This window comes from Formica exsecta, unplaced genomic scaffold, assembly GCF_003651465.1.
Source record: "Formica exsecta isolate Colony F162 unplaced genomic scaffold, ASM365146v1 scaffold489, whole genome shotgun sequence".
NCBI classification, from domain to species: domain Eukaryota; kingdom Metazoa; phylum Arthropoda; class Insecta; order Hymenoptera; family Formicidae; genus Formica; species Formica exsecta.
This window is the reverse complement of record NW_021852127.1, coordinates 736,250-754,534: the sequence shown is the minus strand read 5'-3', so window position 1 is coordinate 754,534 and position 18,285 is coordinate 736,250. Positions and strand designations below refer to the sequence as shown.

Here is an 18,285-nt window from a genome sequence, read left to right as displayed (position 1 = left end):
GATTTTATGGAATAAATCTCGCGAAATACGCGTTTCGATAAATTACAACAATGTACAAACACTGACTTTTATTAAAATACAGGGTTAATAACGACTAATTACTTATTAATTGAACGCCGTTTAATTAAAATTGTTTAATCTTGCACTTGCTATGTTTTGTCAATGTCCGAAAATTGATAATAATATTGGCATCTGAGATCGTTAAAAAAACAATTACTGCCCATTAAAATCATCCCAAAACCATAATTTATTATTCCCATTTTTCGATCTGATTCGTACTCGAAATGTATATAAATCGCGTGACATATCTGCTTTGATAAATTCTTGTTACATATCTGTCATTTCACGATATGTGAATGATTAATCGCGGAAATTAATTAATAGCGCGGATTGATAATCGTTAATTTTAATGATAGGAAATGATCACGTTTAACGTTGGCCAACACGACTTGTCGCGATCGCGATCTCGAGGTAAATGATACGACATATTTCACACACAGAGCACGGTACGTCATGGCCTTGGAGCTCGAGTCTGACCGCGCGAATCATAACAAGGTCATGTAAATAAGAACGCCGTACGTCGCGAGTGCCGAATACCGTGTGACCAAATAATTTATTGCCACCACGAAATATTTAACACATTACAAGATAAATTCATGCGAAATAGATTCTGTTTCTTAAATTCCAAATTAGTTATTAACAAATAATCGATTATAGCTTTCTTCGTTACTTTAATCACTTGATTCTGCGTTTAATAAAATATTGAAATGTAATTAAATCCAAACATATTTTTAAAATATAATTATCGCGCATAATCTCTCATCGTAATACATATATAAATAAAACAATAATATATGCGATTAATTCTTGTCATAAAAAACGATACATATAAGATCGCGGCGATAGCTATTTATCGAAGCAGATATTTCACGTGTAATAGAATTACATTTATTTAAAGTAAAAATCGTAACGATAGAAAATGGGAATCATAAATTATTGCGATATTTATATATACGCACGATAATTATTTCCTTAAATATGCTTGGATTTAATTACATTTTGCTTTGTACCTTGAATATTTCGCTAATTTAGATATAATTTGCTAATTATTTTTGGACGTACACGAGAACATAAAGTTTTAAAGTAACGAAGAACCAGCAATCATTTATAAATAATTAATTTGAGAAATTCAACGAATATAATATCAAATAAATGGATATATTTTGTAGCGCGACAAATATTTCGTAGAACGTCAACAAAAACATTAACTGCTTACGTGTTCGGCTTTTGGTATGTATAAAGAACGCGTAATTGTTTATGTATCTCGTCATTCGCACGACGAGACGGGAACTCGTCGCTCTCCGTGTGTCGTGATATTATCCCTCGAGACGTGATCGCGCGACAAATATCGGAAAACCTTAAGCGTGATCATTTCCTACGATCATTAAAATTAGCGATTATCGTAATCCATGCGGTCTTATTAATTCCCGCGATTAATCATGTGTACATCGAAACGATAGGTATTTATCAAAGCAGATATTTTGCAGCGATTTATCTCGAGTACGAATCGAGAAACGATAGAAAACAAAGAATATAAGTTATGGTTTTATTATGTTCTTTGCAGGCGGTAATTGTTTTTTTAATAATGCTTGGATGCCGATTATCATTAATAGGTTTCAGTCATTGACGAAATATTGCAAATATGAGATGAATAAACTTCGGTCGAGCAGCGCGTCGCGACGCGTTTAAAAAATCAGTTGTTACTAACTTTATCAGAATAAAATTCTTTTTATAAAAATCGGCGTTTGTACATTGTTGTAGTTTGCCAAAATGCGTATTTTGCAAGATTCTCATTACTTTGAACTTTCGTCATGCGAACAAACATACATATATGTCGGTAAACCTAATCATACATATTTTCAAATATTGCAATTATCTTCAATTTTAATAACATAACATAATAATAAAATTTTCCTAAAATATAAATATATGTATTAATAATAAATATATAGCGTTATTGAATAACGCATAAATTTCGAGCGCCGGGAAAATCTTCGTGCGTAATTCTCGCGTTGTTCTGCCGTCGCAAATGTTAATGCGCATTATACAATTAATATTGGAAGTGCCGTGCAAAGTGTCGCATGATCGTCGTATCCGACGATCTGACAAGTGCGTGCGCGATTATAATTAACTGCGTTTTCGTGGATGTTGAGCGAGCAGCAGCATAAACAGTAGCAAGAGATAAACATGACTGGAAGAGGAAGCCCGGTGAGGCATCAGACGACGGCCGAGCAACTGTGGAGTAAGCAATTTTTTAACTTATTTATTATTTGTAAAATTAATTTCTCTCGTTTATCTTTATGATAGTGATCATCTATTTGCATCTCATTGTATAATATACTAATTCTTATTTAACATATTTTATAAAGTTTATAAAACTAAAAGAATTTTTTTTCAAAAATTACATAATTTATTTATTCAATTTTTATTTAATGTACAAATATAGAAAAAAATTCAGTTTTGAACAATAATTATTTTTTAAGATATTAATTATTATGGACACAACTTTATATAATTTAAATATTTTTTGGTATAGTGTTGCTTATATTTTCACGCGCGTATGCTTTTCTATACATTCTGCATCTATCGTAGAGATAAATATAATTCAGAGTTGCTTGACATTGTGACGCTACGCAAGTTGGAATATTTTTGCACATAAATTTTAGCTACCGAGTTTATATTTATAAAGTTACCTCATATTAACCTTCTCTCGTGGTTTTCTGTCGAATATTATTAAAAGCTATTATGATATGCATACTCGAAATGCGACCGTGCATTAACACACATCCATCGGTGTTCCCAATTTTGTCATTGCAACATAGATATGCTTTTAAAGGGTTTCGTCTACATTACATGATGGCAACTTTGATCACTATATTTGTCGCAGTTTTTGTTTGGTTTATTTGAGCTGTTAATTGACTGTAACAGAAATATCGTATTTTGAAGCATCATGCTTCGGCAATATGCTACATGTATGCAAGACACGCGCAAAACAAAACCGCTAAATTGAATCAACATTGCTTTCATGAAACATTCTCAATTAATCCATTAAGGTATAATAATATTGATGCACATTAATGATCTATAAACGTATCTAAATGCAGTAACCTCAAAAGATGATATTTCAAAATAGGTTTATTGATTTATTGTCTACTGCCAATAAAATTGGATTTGCATCAGACCTAGTCTGATATATATCACGTGTATAGGCTTAAAATTTATATATGTGCTAGAACCTCATGATGTAATCTACAACGCGGAATTAATGCTGTTTTAAAGTCACAGCTCGATGAATTAAATTGTCCTCGTAATATGGAAATAATTGTGAAATTTATATTCACTCTCATTATTCTTTATTGACTAGCATTTGTTTTTATATTCAGCGAAAGACCAATTTTTTTATTCATACACATATATTTCTGATGGTTATTTTTTATATACATATGATTTTTTTTATATGTATACTTATATTGTTTTGCGCGTTTGCAATAAAAAATAATTATCACTCACCAGTGCGATGCGCAACAGCGGAGTTGTAGTACACTACGTTGATCTGTAAAATACAAATATTGAAATTATATAAAGTATAGTGTCCATAATAATTAGTATTTTAAAAAATAATTATTCAAAACTGAATTTTTTTTATCCATTAAATAGATACTTAATGAAAAAATTCTCTTATTATCCAAGAAAAATTTTTTTTATACGGATTGTTTGATAATAATTGTATCATCTCTAACAGATAGAGCAGGTGAAATCGAAGAGAAAAGTCCTTTACCATTTTTTTTACCATTTTGCAATTTTCGTAATAATTATTGAGAAATTAATCAAAAGACATCGACCAATTTGCGCGAGTATAAGCGCGCGACGAGAAGAGACAGCCCAAAAGTAAGCGGTTGTTAGACACGCGACGAAGGGAAGGAATTTATTTGTTGCGAATTGATTGATCTTTTTAAATTAATCTCTCAATAATTATTACGAAAATCACAAAATGGTAAAGGACTTTTTGCCTCGGTTTCACCTGCTCTACTCGTATACGAGAGGTGATACGGTTATTATCGGACACCCTGTATATATACTTTTTAAATTATGATAAATAAGAATTATATAATACATTAATGCAAACAGAGATAAAGAAAACAGATTAATTTTACAAATAATATATAATAAATGTAAGTTAAAAAATTGCTTACCTCACGGTTGCTCCGCTGTCACCTGATGCCATCCCGGACTTCCTCCTCCTCCATTCGTGTTCATCCCTTGCTGCTGTTTATGTTGTTGCTCACACAACATTCTCGCAAGAACACAGTTAATTATAATCGCGCATGTCCTTATCAATAAGATATGATGATCAGATGACACTTTGTACGGCACTCTCGACATTAATTTGTGCACAACGCACATTTTCATGATGTCTGCGACGAGAGAACAACTACGCACGAAGTTACGTTTCGTTTGGCACTCGAAATTTATGCGCTATTTGCCGATGATATATATCTATTACTCATATATATACGCTTGTATTTTAGAACAATTTTACGATTTTTTATTATAACACAAATGTACAAACGTACAAGTTAGAATTAAATTACTAAACACTTGCGGATTGCAATATTGAAAAATATAGATTATGTTTGCCGAGTGTTCTCACGATAGATTTTATGGAATAAATCTCGCGAAATACGCGTTTCGATAAATTACAACAATGTACAAACACTGACTTTTATTAAAATACAGGGTTAATAACGACTAATTACTTATTAATTGAACGCCGTTTAATTAAAATTGTTTAATCTTGCACTTGCTATGTTTTGTCAATGTCCGAAAATTGATAATAATATTGGCATCTGAGATCGTTAAAAAAACAATTACTGCCCATTAAAATCATCCCAAAACCATAATTTATTATTCCCATTTTTCGATTTGATTCGTACTCGAAATGTATATAAATCGCGTGACATATCTGCTTTGATAAATTCTTGTTACATATCTGTCATTTCACGATATGTGAATGATTAATCGCGGAAATTAATTAATAGCGCGGATTGATAATCGTTAATTTTAATGATAGGAAATGATCACGTTTAACGTTGGCCAACACGACTTGTCGCGATCGCGATCTCGAGGTAAATGATACGACATATTTCACACACAGAGCACGGTACGTCATGGCCTTGGAGCTCGAGTCTGACCGCGCGAATCATAACAAGGTCATGTAAATAAGAACGCCGTACGTCGCGAGTGCCGAATACCGTGTGACCAAATAATTTATTGCCACCACGAAATATTTAACACATTACAAGATAAATTCATGCGAAATAGATTCTGTTTCTTAAATTCCAAATTAGTTATTAACAAATAATCGATTATAGCTTTCTTCGTTACTTTAATCACTTGATTCTGCGTTTAATAAAATATTGAAATGTAATTAAATCCAAACATATTTTTAAAATATAATTATCGCGCATAATCTCTCATCGTAATACATATATAAATAAAACAATAATATATGCGATTAATTCTTGTCATAAAAAACGATACATATAAGATCGCGGCGATAGCTATTTATCGAAGCAGATATTTCACGTGTAATAGAATTACATTTATTTAAAGTAAAAATCGTAACGATAGAAAATGGGAATCATAAATTATTGCGATATTTATATATACGCACGATAATTATTTCCTTAAATATGCTTGGATTTAATTACATTTTGCTTTGTACCTTGAATATTTCGCTAATTTAGATATAATTTGCTAATTATTTTTGGACGTACACGAGAACATAAAGTTTTAAAGTAACGAAGAACCAGCAATCATTTATAAATAATTAATTTGAGAAATTCAACGAATATAATATCAAATAAATGGATATATTTTGTAGCGCGACAAATATTTCGTAGAACGTCAACAAAAACATTAACTGCTTACGTGTTCGGCTTTTGGTATGTATAAAGAACGCGTAATTGTTTATGTATCTCGTCATTCGCACGACGAGACGGGAAGATAACACGTCGCTCTCCGTGTGTCGTGATATTATCCCTCGAGACGTGATCGCGCGACAAATATCGGAAAACCTTAAGCGTGATCATTTCCTACGATCATTAAAATTAGCGATTATCGTAATCCATGCGGTCTTATTAATTCCCGCGATTAATCATGTGTACATCGAAACGATAGGTATTTATCAAAGCAGATATTTTGCAGCGATTTATCTCGAGTACGAATCGAGAAACGATAGAAAACAAAGAATATAAGTTATGGTTTTATTATGTTCTTTGCAGGCGGTAATTGTTTTTTTAATAATGCTTGGATGCCGATTATCATTAATAGGTTTCAGTCATTGACGAAATATTGCAAATATGAGATGAATAAACTTCGGTCGAGCAGCGCGTCGCGACGCGTTTAAAAAATCAGTTGTTACTAACTTTATCAGAATAAAATTCTTTTTATAAAAATCGGCGTTTGTACATTGTTGTAGTTTGCCAAAATGCGTATTTTGCAAGATTCTCATTACTTTGAACTTTCGTCATGCGAACAAACATACATATATGTCGGTAAACCTAATCATACATATTTTCAAATATTGCAATTATCTTCAATTTTAATAACATAACATAATAATAAAATTTTCCTAAAATATAAATATATGTATTAATAATAAATATATAGCGTTATTGAATAACGCATAAATTTCGAGCGCCGGGAAAATCTTCGTGCGTAATTCTCGCGTTGTTCTGCCGTCGCAAATGTTAATGCGCATTATACAATTAATATCGGAAGTGCCGTGCAAAGTGTCGCATGATCGTCGTATCCGACGATCTGACAAGTGCGTGCGCGATTATAATTAACTGCGTTTTCGTGGATGTTGAGCGAGCAGCAGCATAAACAGTAGCAAGAGATAAACATGACTGGAAGAGGAAGCCCGGTGAGGCATCAGACGACGGCCGAGCAACTGTGGAGTAAGCAATTTTTTAACTTATTTATTATTTGTAAAATTAATTTCTCTCGTTTATCTTTATGATAGTGATCATCTATTTGCATCTCATTGTATAATATACTAATTCTTATTTAACATATTTTATAAAGTTTATAAAACTAAAAGAATTTTTTTTCAAAAATTACATAATTTATTTATTCAATTTTTATTTAATGTACAAATATAGAAAAAAATTCAGTTTTGAACAATAATTATTTTTTAAGATATTAATTATTATGGACACAACTTTATATAATTTAAATATTTGAATTTTACAGATCAACACGGTATACTGCAACTCCGCTATCGTGCATCGTACCAGTGAGTAATAATTATTTTTTATTTTATATAAATATGTATATACACACACACATAAGAAAGATATTACAAGTATATTAAAAATTTGATTCTTTGCTAACAATTATCAATATATTAAAAATAAGATATACGTTAATAATAGATGCTGCAATAAAAAATATGCTAGAATTAATGGGAGTTAATAAGCACAGAAAAAAATCGTCAAAAAAGAATTAATTTCTAATGGTTAATTTTTTATTAAAACAATACATTAAGTAAACTTCCTAAAAAAGATAGAGAATATACATAAAGCAGTTTAAAATATTCAAAATTCTTGCCCGTATATAAATATATGATTACAAAATCCTGGCTATTATTTCTGCGTTTTCTACCACAAAATATAAATGAATTTGAAGAGGCTTCAAGCTTCTTAGAGATAATATAGTAATTATTTTTCGCCGTATAGCGCTCCATTTCCGTAATAGTTTTGATGAGGTCTTAGTTTTGGTGTTGAACGCTTGCTTCAGTTTCGTTCAATTTCTATCATAATTTTAATATTTTGAGTGTGTGTGTAAACATTTCTACAGATCTGCTTAGTATTAGCAAATTTAAAATTTTCATTTTAAAAATACTTTAAAATTTCGTAAGATTATTTTACAATTATTTCAAATAATAGGTAAAATAAATTGTAAGCTTCTATTACTGCATATTTTGATTTTACATTCAATTTATCAATATTTTTGCATAACAGTATATGTTATTTTCCTGGTTTTAAGTTTGCTAAAACTGCAGAATGCCAACATGAAATTGAGTTATCAGTGTTTCGCTAGAATGTTTTGTTTATGACGAATACGACGCTGCCGCATATATTGATCTACTGAAAGACGCAATATATTCCTTGGCAATCCTGATTCTTGAAGCATCAAAAGATGCTTTTGAAATTCATGCAATCGTCGCATATTTAAAGTATTTACCTACCTGTTGAGCTCACTATTAAAGAAAAATACATTAAATGTATATTTCCTATAACTTTACCGGCATCTTTGCTCGATCAATTTGGCTTCTTTTATTTACATTTATATTTTACTAAGATTTCACAAATTAAATCGATTTGCAGATGAATAATAGACATTTATACGAAATCGCGAAAATGATAAAAATATTTTTCCATTTGTATAGGTAAATAGACGCGCGCAATACCCGACACATTTATTTTCACAATACTCGCTGTATTGTGCTCTTTTTAGACAAGGCGCATGATAAGCGCGCGCGACTAAAGCTACTATCTCGCATTTCGAAAATTCTAATCTTATTTTTGTCAGAGAGCTTGTCACTTGCGAGACAACGTGAAGCGTTGGGCTTGACGATACCGAGTAGATAGAGGCGAGAAATTCAAAAGGACGAGATTAGTCGCGTACATGGCTGCCGTTGCCACTTAGAGCCACGTCGCACCATTTGCTTTGCAAATAAACCCTCCCCTCTCTCTCGTTTTCTGTGCCACTGTTTAGTTGCACACATTCAGCCACCCAGCACACGTTCCATCATAAATATGTATCGTCCGGATGTACGTATGGATGTAGCAAAATGCACACATATTCACACACGAGTCGCACACCGACGTCAGCGCCTAACGTAATCGCTCGTCGGTTTGCTCTCGTACACGCATTTCTATAACGTTTTGCCACCAAGCATGCCCGCGTGGTTACGTCTATGTTCATATACGGAAACACACGCGTGTATACGCGCAAGTATGTACTACGAATAAAGAAAACACACTGGTAGCGTGCAGCCGAAAGACCCACGAAGTGGACCTGTTCTTCATTAAAGCGTATGTGTGTGTGTCCGCGAAAAATTTTTAATATCCTCAATTAGAGAGGGAAAGAAGAAAATAATTTTCGCGGAAGATAAATGCGTTTAATAAACGGAACGTTCTGTCGACCTGCGAACTTCCCGGAAGCAATGCGCACTTAGGCAGCATATGGAAGTGACGTGTGTCTAGATACGAGCCGTCCTTGTCGACTTCCGCTGCGCGTACGAATACGGATAATTATCGTCGGGGAGATATACTTTACCATCGTATCGTCGCGATCGAGGATGACTAGAATCCTATACTGCTAAGTAAACACATAGCAGTGTTGAAAAAAACTAGAGTTTTGGTTGATACAAATGTAATTTATTCCATTTTATTGATATATCGAAATAAAATAATTAAAAATATTTTCATACTCGTGTATATATATATAACAATTAATATCTGACTTCAAAGTATAAAATCAGTTAGAACGTAATATAATCTTTGATTACTTTATATCTTAATAATACAACTATTAAATAATTTTTTTTGAACTTTTAACTTACATTTGTATTCCGATAAAAAAACTATGTTTAGCTTAAATAATATTTTCAAGGATAATTTAAAAAATTAATTTACCTCGCACAGATGTATATTTTGTACGTAAATCTTCGTATAGCTATAAAACACGCGTTTTGGCTGTCCTTCTTCTTTTTTATCCATTGAATAAAACCAAGCCTATCATATGCATTGAAACAAGGGAAAAAAGAAGCGAATGCCATCGCGTGGGACATTTTGGACGGGTACGCTGTCGCACGCGGACTTGCGCGCTACTTTGTATGAAAAGCAGGAACAATTGGCTTTGCATGCAGGAGAACACATCCATCCCCATTCGATGCGTCCGCGCACGCGGGAGAGGAGTTAGGCAGAGCGTGGCCGAACTGCCGTCGATGCTACTACTGTGTCACGGTGCTGCGGAAGCGCATTTGCATACCCACTGGTTTATACTTTTTCGATATCGAACTCGCGGCCCAACGCAGTCGCTCGGTCTGGGCGCGAAATTGCGCTACACTTCAGGGCTCCCCCAGTATCGTCGTTACGTCGTTGCTAATTTAAGGGCCTTGGCGATCTAACGGCTCCCCGTGGCTTCGCGTACCCGGCTCTTTCGGTTGGCTGCCATCGTCGTTATCCCGGCCGGATATTGCGATACGATGGCCTCTAACTGCTGCCAGCGATGCCGTGGCGTTCGGTTACCCACCGACGCAGCGCTTTTTGCGAGAAAGAGAGAGAGAGAGAGAGAGAAGCGTTTTTCCCCAGCTACCCAACGTACGTAATATCCCGTCGTACGTAAGGCTATTCGCTCGGAGACTGAAGAAGAACAGGCACTGTATCGCGTCGCGAGAGAAATGGCCCGATATCGCACACTAGGGAGTGCATCTAGTTAAGCTATACTTCTCTCGAGGATCGACTTAACTGTTCCAAAATTCTTTATTATCTTTAGAGCGTTTAAAGAGAATGGTTGACCGAGACCCGTATGTAAAGTAGAAGAAAAATGCAAGAGAAAAGATATGAATTTGTGCGAAAATAAAAGAAGCAGTGCGAAGAAAATGAGCCGTGTGATCATTGGATCTCAGCTTCTATTTTTTGATCAATTTTTTAAATGACTTTAACATTTTTGGAAATAGTTCCTCAGCAGACTTTGCAGAAATATTAAAATCATAGAACATATCTATTCATATAAGAGTTAATATATCAGTTGATTATAAAGGTTTATTTAATTATACTTTGCAAGCAAGCTTTGCGTGTTAGCTCATTAACTACCCGTCGCATATATACACACTGAGCTAGCATGGAGTTATCGATTAGTACGCGAGTTTTTAATGACTGAGCTACTTAATTGCGATATGTGAGATTTACCTAATTGCTGGAGCAAAGGAATAATCAAACGAACTGTGTTTTAAAGTGCCTCTTAAGTACAGAAATTTACGAGGTATGAATTATCAGAGTACGTAGTTGCCATAATATACAATAACGATAATTTATTGCAGCTAATAGCAAGCAAGTTCACAAGCGTCTATAATTTACTCACAGTCAGTCTAAAATTTAATAGAAATAAGCCGTTTTTCTCGCGTTTTTTTCTGTTAATGTATTTTTATTGTTTATTTGCATTTAACTAATAATTTGTATGCATTTATAAATATAGTTTGTAGCTACTTAAATTTTGTAATTTTTTGAATATAATTTGAATAAATAAATTTTGTAAATATTTTTTTCATGCAAAATATATAAAATTTTAAATATTTCATATAATATCCCATTAAAAATGTTTTTATTATATAATAATATTAATCAATTCTAATTTTGAGGTATATAAAATATATCAGTCATATATTAAAAATTTCTTATATTTTGCGAAGTCAAATAAACATTTTGTTTTAATAATGTTAAAAATTATATAATATATTGGAAAATAGTCAAGTTTAATTTTTGCTATTCAATTATAATTGTTGAAGTAATATAATAAAAATTATTACTTTTTATTAAACGCAGTACACAAGATATATTCGTCGAATTTTCGAAAGATACATTTGTTGTTTTTTCTTTTTGCTGTATTTGGAAACGAGTCACGTTCGATGCCGATGAAATTTACATTTTTACCGAGTTGAGTTTGATGCAAATTTCTGGCAAATTTTTTCCCATCACTTCCCCCTAAAGCGGTCATATTTCGCTAATCCACAGGTTCACTTCGGGAAATAGTCGCGGAAACATGAACTAGCTTGTGGCGTGGCCGACGGTGGTTTATTTAAAACATCCATACGGTTTTTGTTAACCATGCATACGGCATATGAATTTATATCATCAGTTTGGCCGCTTCCGAATAAGCGACTGGCATTTCGATTGACGCCCGCAGCAAATTTTGAGAAATCAAAATATCGCAATTTAAAATCATATGCGTTATACTTTCAAAATTGATGTAATTATTTGCGGAACATAATTAACTAAATCGTTTACCCATACTAAAATTAGTAAATAACTTTGTGTAGTATGTGTAATTAAAATGTATAAAATCTGATTGTTGTGTAAATATTTCTTTAACGAACATAAGCAATGGAGAAACTAAACTGTAATTAATATAAGATAGGATTAAATTACATCAACACACAAAACTAATTTTGCATCGTAATAAAAAAAAGAATTTTTTTTATATAATTATGAATTATGTAATGAATATAAAAATAATGAATAATTGAAATATTCCATTTTCAACTTTAGAATTTATAAGCTCATGTATGTTACATTAATACGAGTATTTTTGTTTAAGATTTTTTTTATCCGCAGTGTAATTTAATTTTAAAATAATTTAATTTATAGGTTTTGTGTAAAAGCATAATAACAGCATCGTACATTACATACTTTCGGTACAATATTGCATCTTCACAAAGTGTGATACTACCTATCTTGTCTTGTTGTATATCATCATTAGTTGTACACGGAACTTCGTTTCCCTTCTACAAAAATTCGCTCTGGTTAAAATGATATACAACTTTTTTCTTAGGTAGGCGGTCTCGAACGAAGTTGCGATAATTAAGCTCTTTGTAATATATTAAGTGTGTATGCATGCTGCACAATTCATATTCATAGAAAGATTATCGTTTCGTTAACTTTACATATCAGAACTTACATATCAAAATACGCGCGAAATATGTTTCTTGCAATCGCGACGTATCTGAAAATCTCAATTCATTTCCATGCAGTACGAAGTATTTTATTCGAGAATAATAATTCTTTTTTCACGTACGAGCTATTAAATATTTTTATCGTAATAAGTAGATAATATACGTGAACGCGATACGCTAATTAGATATTTTTTTCTAATATACGAAATACAAAGGGAACTGGTAACGTGTGATTCCATGTCGCTCAGATTAAATGTCACTGTATAATTTAACTGTTTGGCATAAATAAACGATTAAATACTGTATCATGTAATGTCGGTGGTTGAGGTGTCGACTAACTCCTTGGTATAAATCAAATATTATAATCTGGTCGGCTGTGAAAGAACATGAGGCTTTAAGAGAATGCTCAAGGAAACATATGCACGACGAGCTCTCTTCGCGACGTAATCTTTACAACCATCCATAAACTCCGTTTTTCATATCGTTTGCAAGCTCTTTACCCTAACCCCTTCTGCTCTTTATTTTTTTCTCCGTATGTGTCACGACGACAAAATAATTTTCCTCGGATAAGAGACTTCCATCCCACGAATAAATCCGGCATTTTAAAATTATTTGCTAGACTATCTGATGAGATAGATAAACACCAATGTGATACATTTCTTCGCTTGCACCATATTTTGCACTGTAATCGCCACGCGAACAATTTTTCGTAAACCATTTCACTATTTCTCTCAATAAAACTTTTATCCTTTCTGGTGCCTTTTCTGTGGTGCTTATTTTTAATACTATTTAATATTCTCATTTATTGCCGCTCGTGTTTAGCAAACACTGTAATTTTAATTAATCGTAATAAATCGCGTTATTGAAAAAATAAATATCGATTTATTCACCAATCTCATCTTTAGTGAATGACTTTGTTCGAAGTGCTCAAGAGGCAATGCGAATCAATATAAAAAAGTTTTGATTCCATTGTTGATTGATATATTTCAAGATGAAAGGATTTTTATGAACAGTCAGCAACGTCTTAGCAATAATAAAAATTTTAATGACAAAAATAAATTTAACGACAAAAATATAAATATTCTATTGTTATAATATATACGCGTGTGTAAGAAAAAAAAATTTTCGTACGTTTTGAATATAGTCTTTGCTGTCTGTAGACAATTTACTTCGGCGGATTCCAATTTGTCGTATATTTAGCGAATATTGTGGAGCAATAGAGAATGCTAAATAATGGATTGTGTAAGACATATCTGCCTTTATGGGGAGTAACGCATAGAAAGGGTCGCGATGAAAACATCGGCGATGTGTTATAACACAAATGGTAGTACATTCGACCGAAGAGAGGCCACCTTATTCATGGTACTTGAATTATCGCACACGGGGGACTGCAGTGATTCTCACTATCGAATATTGCACCGTTGTCCGTTGATTGTGCGCCGGCCGCGAAACAATGGCAAACAATAACCCTTATTACTCTCCTAAGGGAACTCTTAACATACTAAAGTTTGGTCACTAGACGAGAAATCTGAAATCGCGCGTCCAGTTTCATCGTCCGAACTTTTGTGTTTCTCGCAGAAAATAATGCCCGCTTCTCTGTGCTGAGTAAACAGGACTATCCCCGTATCGCTGTACGCGAAACGTACGTAACGACTACAAATACGTAATCTCTTTTTTGCAGTATCCATTGACGTTTTGAAAACTACGGGAAATTCAAACAATCCGTTATTCCCAGTGTGGCGCGTGCTTTTAACGATGGCGAGTTATTGACATTTCATATTGTTCTCTATATCTGGCTATTGTTTCAGCACGTTTACGCATAATCCTTTTTTATATAATTGGCGCAAAAAAATTTTCATATTCTTTAAAAGTCGCGCTAGCTTTTATTTAAAGCCTTTAATTCGCCGTGAAAAATCGAATCATATTGCGGTAAAAATATAGTTGTACAGATCGGGACACTATCGCAACATCAACATTTCTAATAATAATGATTTGATGAGCAATCACTCGTATATGTATTACATTAGGTAGAAACAAATATTTTGCAAAATACGGAGATAGTATTTCGTCGAAATCAAGAAAAATGATCCTCCACAAATTATCACATCTTTACCGTAGAGGACATGCATCACGACCAGAGATTTATTGTCCGGCTGTCATCGCGTACGAGTAAGCGATTTGGCCGAAATTCGGATTACACACGTCGTGACAAACGTTTCGGTCGCGCAACGCGTCATCCTTTACGTCTGATAATATTTGTTGAAATACGCATGACGCGCGAGAATGTTGCGTGTTTTTCTTGACATGAAAAGCGCGACGGGATAGCGTCGCCTCGTTTGCCATGCGTTGAAAAAGTGACTCCAAAATTGACCGGACATTTTTCTTGAAACCAATCTGCAAAAAACATGCTCTCGTAGAGAAAACGAGTGGTGGTAGTTCCAAGTTTCAGTTGGTATATACGGTGGCACCGTTTCCAAAGTGTGTATTGCACATAAAAGTTATCCCACGTGTGCACGTGCTCATACGTGTCAGACGTGTACACGTGGAGGTTGATACGTACAGGCGGCAGTGCGAGACGAGGGTTGGGGTAGGGCGCGTGGTTGCATTAACTTGATTAAAGCGCGTATCCTTCCATCAGCGGAACGCCGATGGGCGCACGTGAAAATAATCCTTAAAGCTCGGACGAGAGCGCGGGAGTAACGAATTTTCCTCGCTCGAACTTCCTTTGTAACGGTCGCAGGCTAGAAATTGCATGCGGATCTGATTGTTTTCGGGGCACGGTCGCCCGGAAGCGGAATATAATAATTCCTCGCGTTTGTTTTTGCGTCTCGGTAATTACATTCAAACGTGCGGAACGTAGTAAGCTTTCCCCGTGCATCTGTGATTACACGCCGAATAACGCGTATGTTGGCCGTGGATGTCTGGCGCTTTTACGACAAAGCAGCAGTGCTTCGTTTCACCATGTAGTAAACATCGGCTGACATCTGGATGGCATTATACGGAATATGATATATACACACATATATATATATATATTTTTTTATTATCACGATGAAGGTTTTTCATGTTTCTTATACTTCATTAATTAACTCTTTTATCCCGGACGGAAATCTAATACGAAATGCTATTATTTAGCGCTTTATGATGGGGAGTTACGAATATAAATAGTCTCGTGAAGAGGAAATTTAGTAAAATGAGTTTGCAGCAGTTTTTTCTTTTCATGTGCTCTTTAATGCTTACGTTCTCCCATCAGCAAAACGTATCACAGGCATATTAATTAAATGTAAAACGATTGTATGAAAGCAGTTGGATATTTGAATAAAATTTTCAGAATGATTATCTTTATACAGAATGCACGCGCATCTTTTGCATCTGTTCCAAAAATTTTGTTCCAAGATTTTGCTTTGCTATCGGCTTTTGATTATCGAATCAGTTTTGTGTCTCTGGATACCGGAAGCGAATCCTCGTACTTATTAGCTCATGTATGAGGCCGGTACAAGATTCGATTTCGATATGATACCACATCGTGGTTTACCGATTCTCCCATCGCATCGGCCATGAGCTGCCCACAAATGCCAACGGCAGGGCTCTTGCCGCACAATGCACCACGAAGCGTCGTTACACCACAAGGTTTGTATCGGGCGGAGGTGGCACGCGGAGGCGCGTGTACATATTTGTGTTTACGTTGCATGCATGTACGAGTGTGTCTGAATGTGGGCTTTGATGCAACAGCGTGAACAAAGAGAATTCACGATGCACTTGTCTCCCCTCGGTACATCCTATTTTCTCGGTCCGTTGATCCACATCGTGTCGCCAGTTAAATCGGAGATTCCTCGCGAATTCACGTACATTAAAATATTTGCGTGGCGCGTATGTAAATAAGCAATCTCAACAGTTTATTATAATCGATATCGATCAAATCTACTACTACATACTACACGTAAATTGCGATGGGAATTTTTGTCTCCAAATTCTATTATTATTTTTAGTATTCCCGTAATCTATCGGCAAATTCCAGCAACGACAAATCGCTAACTGAATCAGATTCACAATCGGATCGGGAGATCAATGCTATTTTTACCGAGCTTAAAACATAAATCGCGGCGACGCAAGGGAGAGATGTTTCGATGATGACGCGGAGATAAGGCAGAAGCTAATGGAGAGAATACGAGAAATAGGGCTTGCACCTTGTTAATAACGATAATAACGGCAGTAATGCGCGTAAACAGCAAAGACGCGTGCGGCTTATGATTTAAACAGTAAACGTTTCTCGCCGCGGATAAACGGAATATGGAAGTGTGGAACTCGGGGTGTAACCCCTTTGTGTCGAAAAGCCTTGTAAATACTGCCACGATTATCCCTTGGCGCGATTCATAATGTAGGAAAAACGATGCACGATTACGCAGTCAGCCAGCCAAACCCAATCCAACTCTTTTCGCCACGACACAACAATACTCTTTCTTTGTTTATCCTTTCCCTGTATTTTCTAGTGCTGTTTCTTTCTCTCTGCCTCTTCTTCAAGTACCTTTCTTGTTAACAATCAAAACAGAAGAATGGAATGAGTAACACTTTCCTTTCTTCCATATCTTCTTCTTTTATACCTGGCGACGGATCGGTATCCACTTGCAACGATGTGGGCGCGGAGATTGCTTGTCACTATTAAAGCGGTTGACGTGAAATTGATCTATAATATTGAGGTCACTATCACATAAGAGATTATAAGCAAATTTGCATAGAGATTGAGATAATTGAAATGGCAATTATACAAACTGCAATTATGCAAATGTTTTAGTCGCTTTAAGTTTCGAGTATTGCTAATTTTAATGAATTTCGAATCCCCTTTTGAGAATATGTATCTGCATATATATATCCATATACATTTATGTGTTACATTTATATATTTTATATAAAATGCGATTACATGTCTAATACATAAGAAAATAGAGTTCTCAATTTTTCCTTAAAAGTGTGAAGATCTTCTGTTAATGTCGCAAATAAAACTGTTTTTTTTTGTTTTAAATAAAAATTATGAAGCTCTACTTACGAGCACGGCTGCGTTCTATCATAAATATATTGCGCGATATGTGAAAGTCCAAAATATTTTACCGCAAATTGCCGCTCGTAACATCGCTGTTTGTTATGCTTCCATAACCGGCCATCTTTGACCGCTGTATTTTCATCTTTGCGGAATATATCTCGCATTAGATCTCCTACAACTGCATATTATGACACTCGGATAAACGAACGGTCTTAAAGTCACAATCGACCAGCTGGTACTAACTTAAAACTACAAAATCTATAATATCGCAGAATTATTTCGCAAACATTATATCTGTATATCGTTTGACTCCCTCACGAAGGCTACTATCTTTGGCTCTTGATCATGAAATATTATTTGGAATCTCGCGGCATCAAGATTATAAACGTGTTTAGTTTAGCAAACAATTACTGAAATTAATTGAATTAATTGAAATTATAAT

General features: G+C 34.3%; 1 long non-coding RNA gene across 1 annotated transcript; it reads right to left on the bottom strand.

Moving 5' to 3' along the window:
- Positions 1 to 2,583: 2,583 nt before the first annotated feature.
- Positions 2,584 to 3,600, bottom strand: LOC115241443. Its single transcript, XR_003884899.1, has 2 exons — positions 3,571 to 3,600; positions 2,584 to 2,979 (listed from the first exon to the last, which is right to left on the bottom strand). It is a non-coding gene; the product is annotated as an uncharacterized LOC115241443 (long non-coding RNA).
- Positions 3,601 to 18,285: the final 14,685 nt, after the last annotated feature.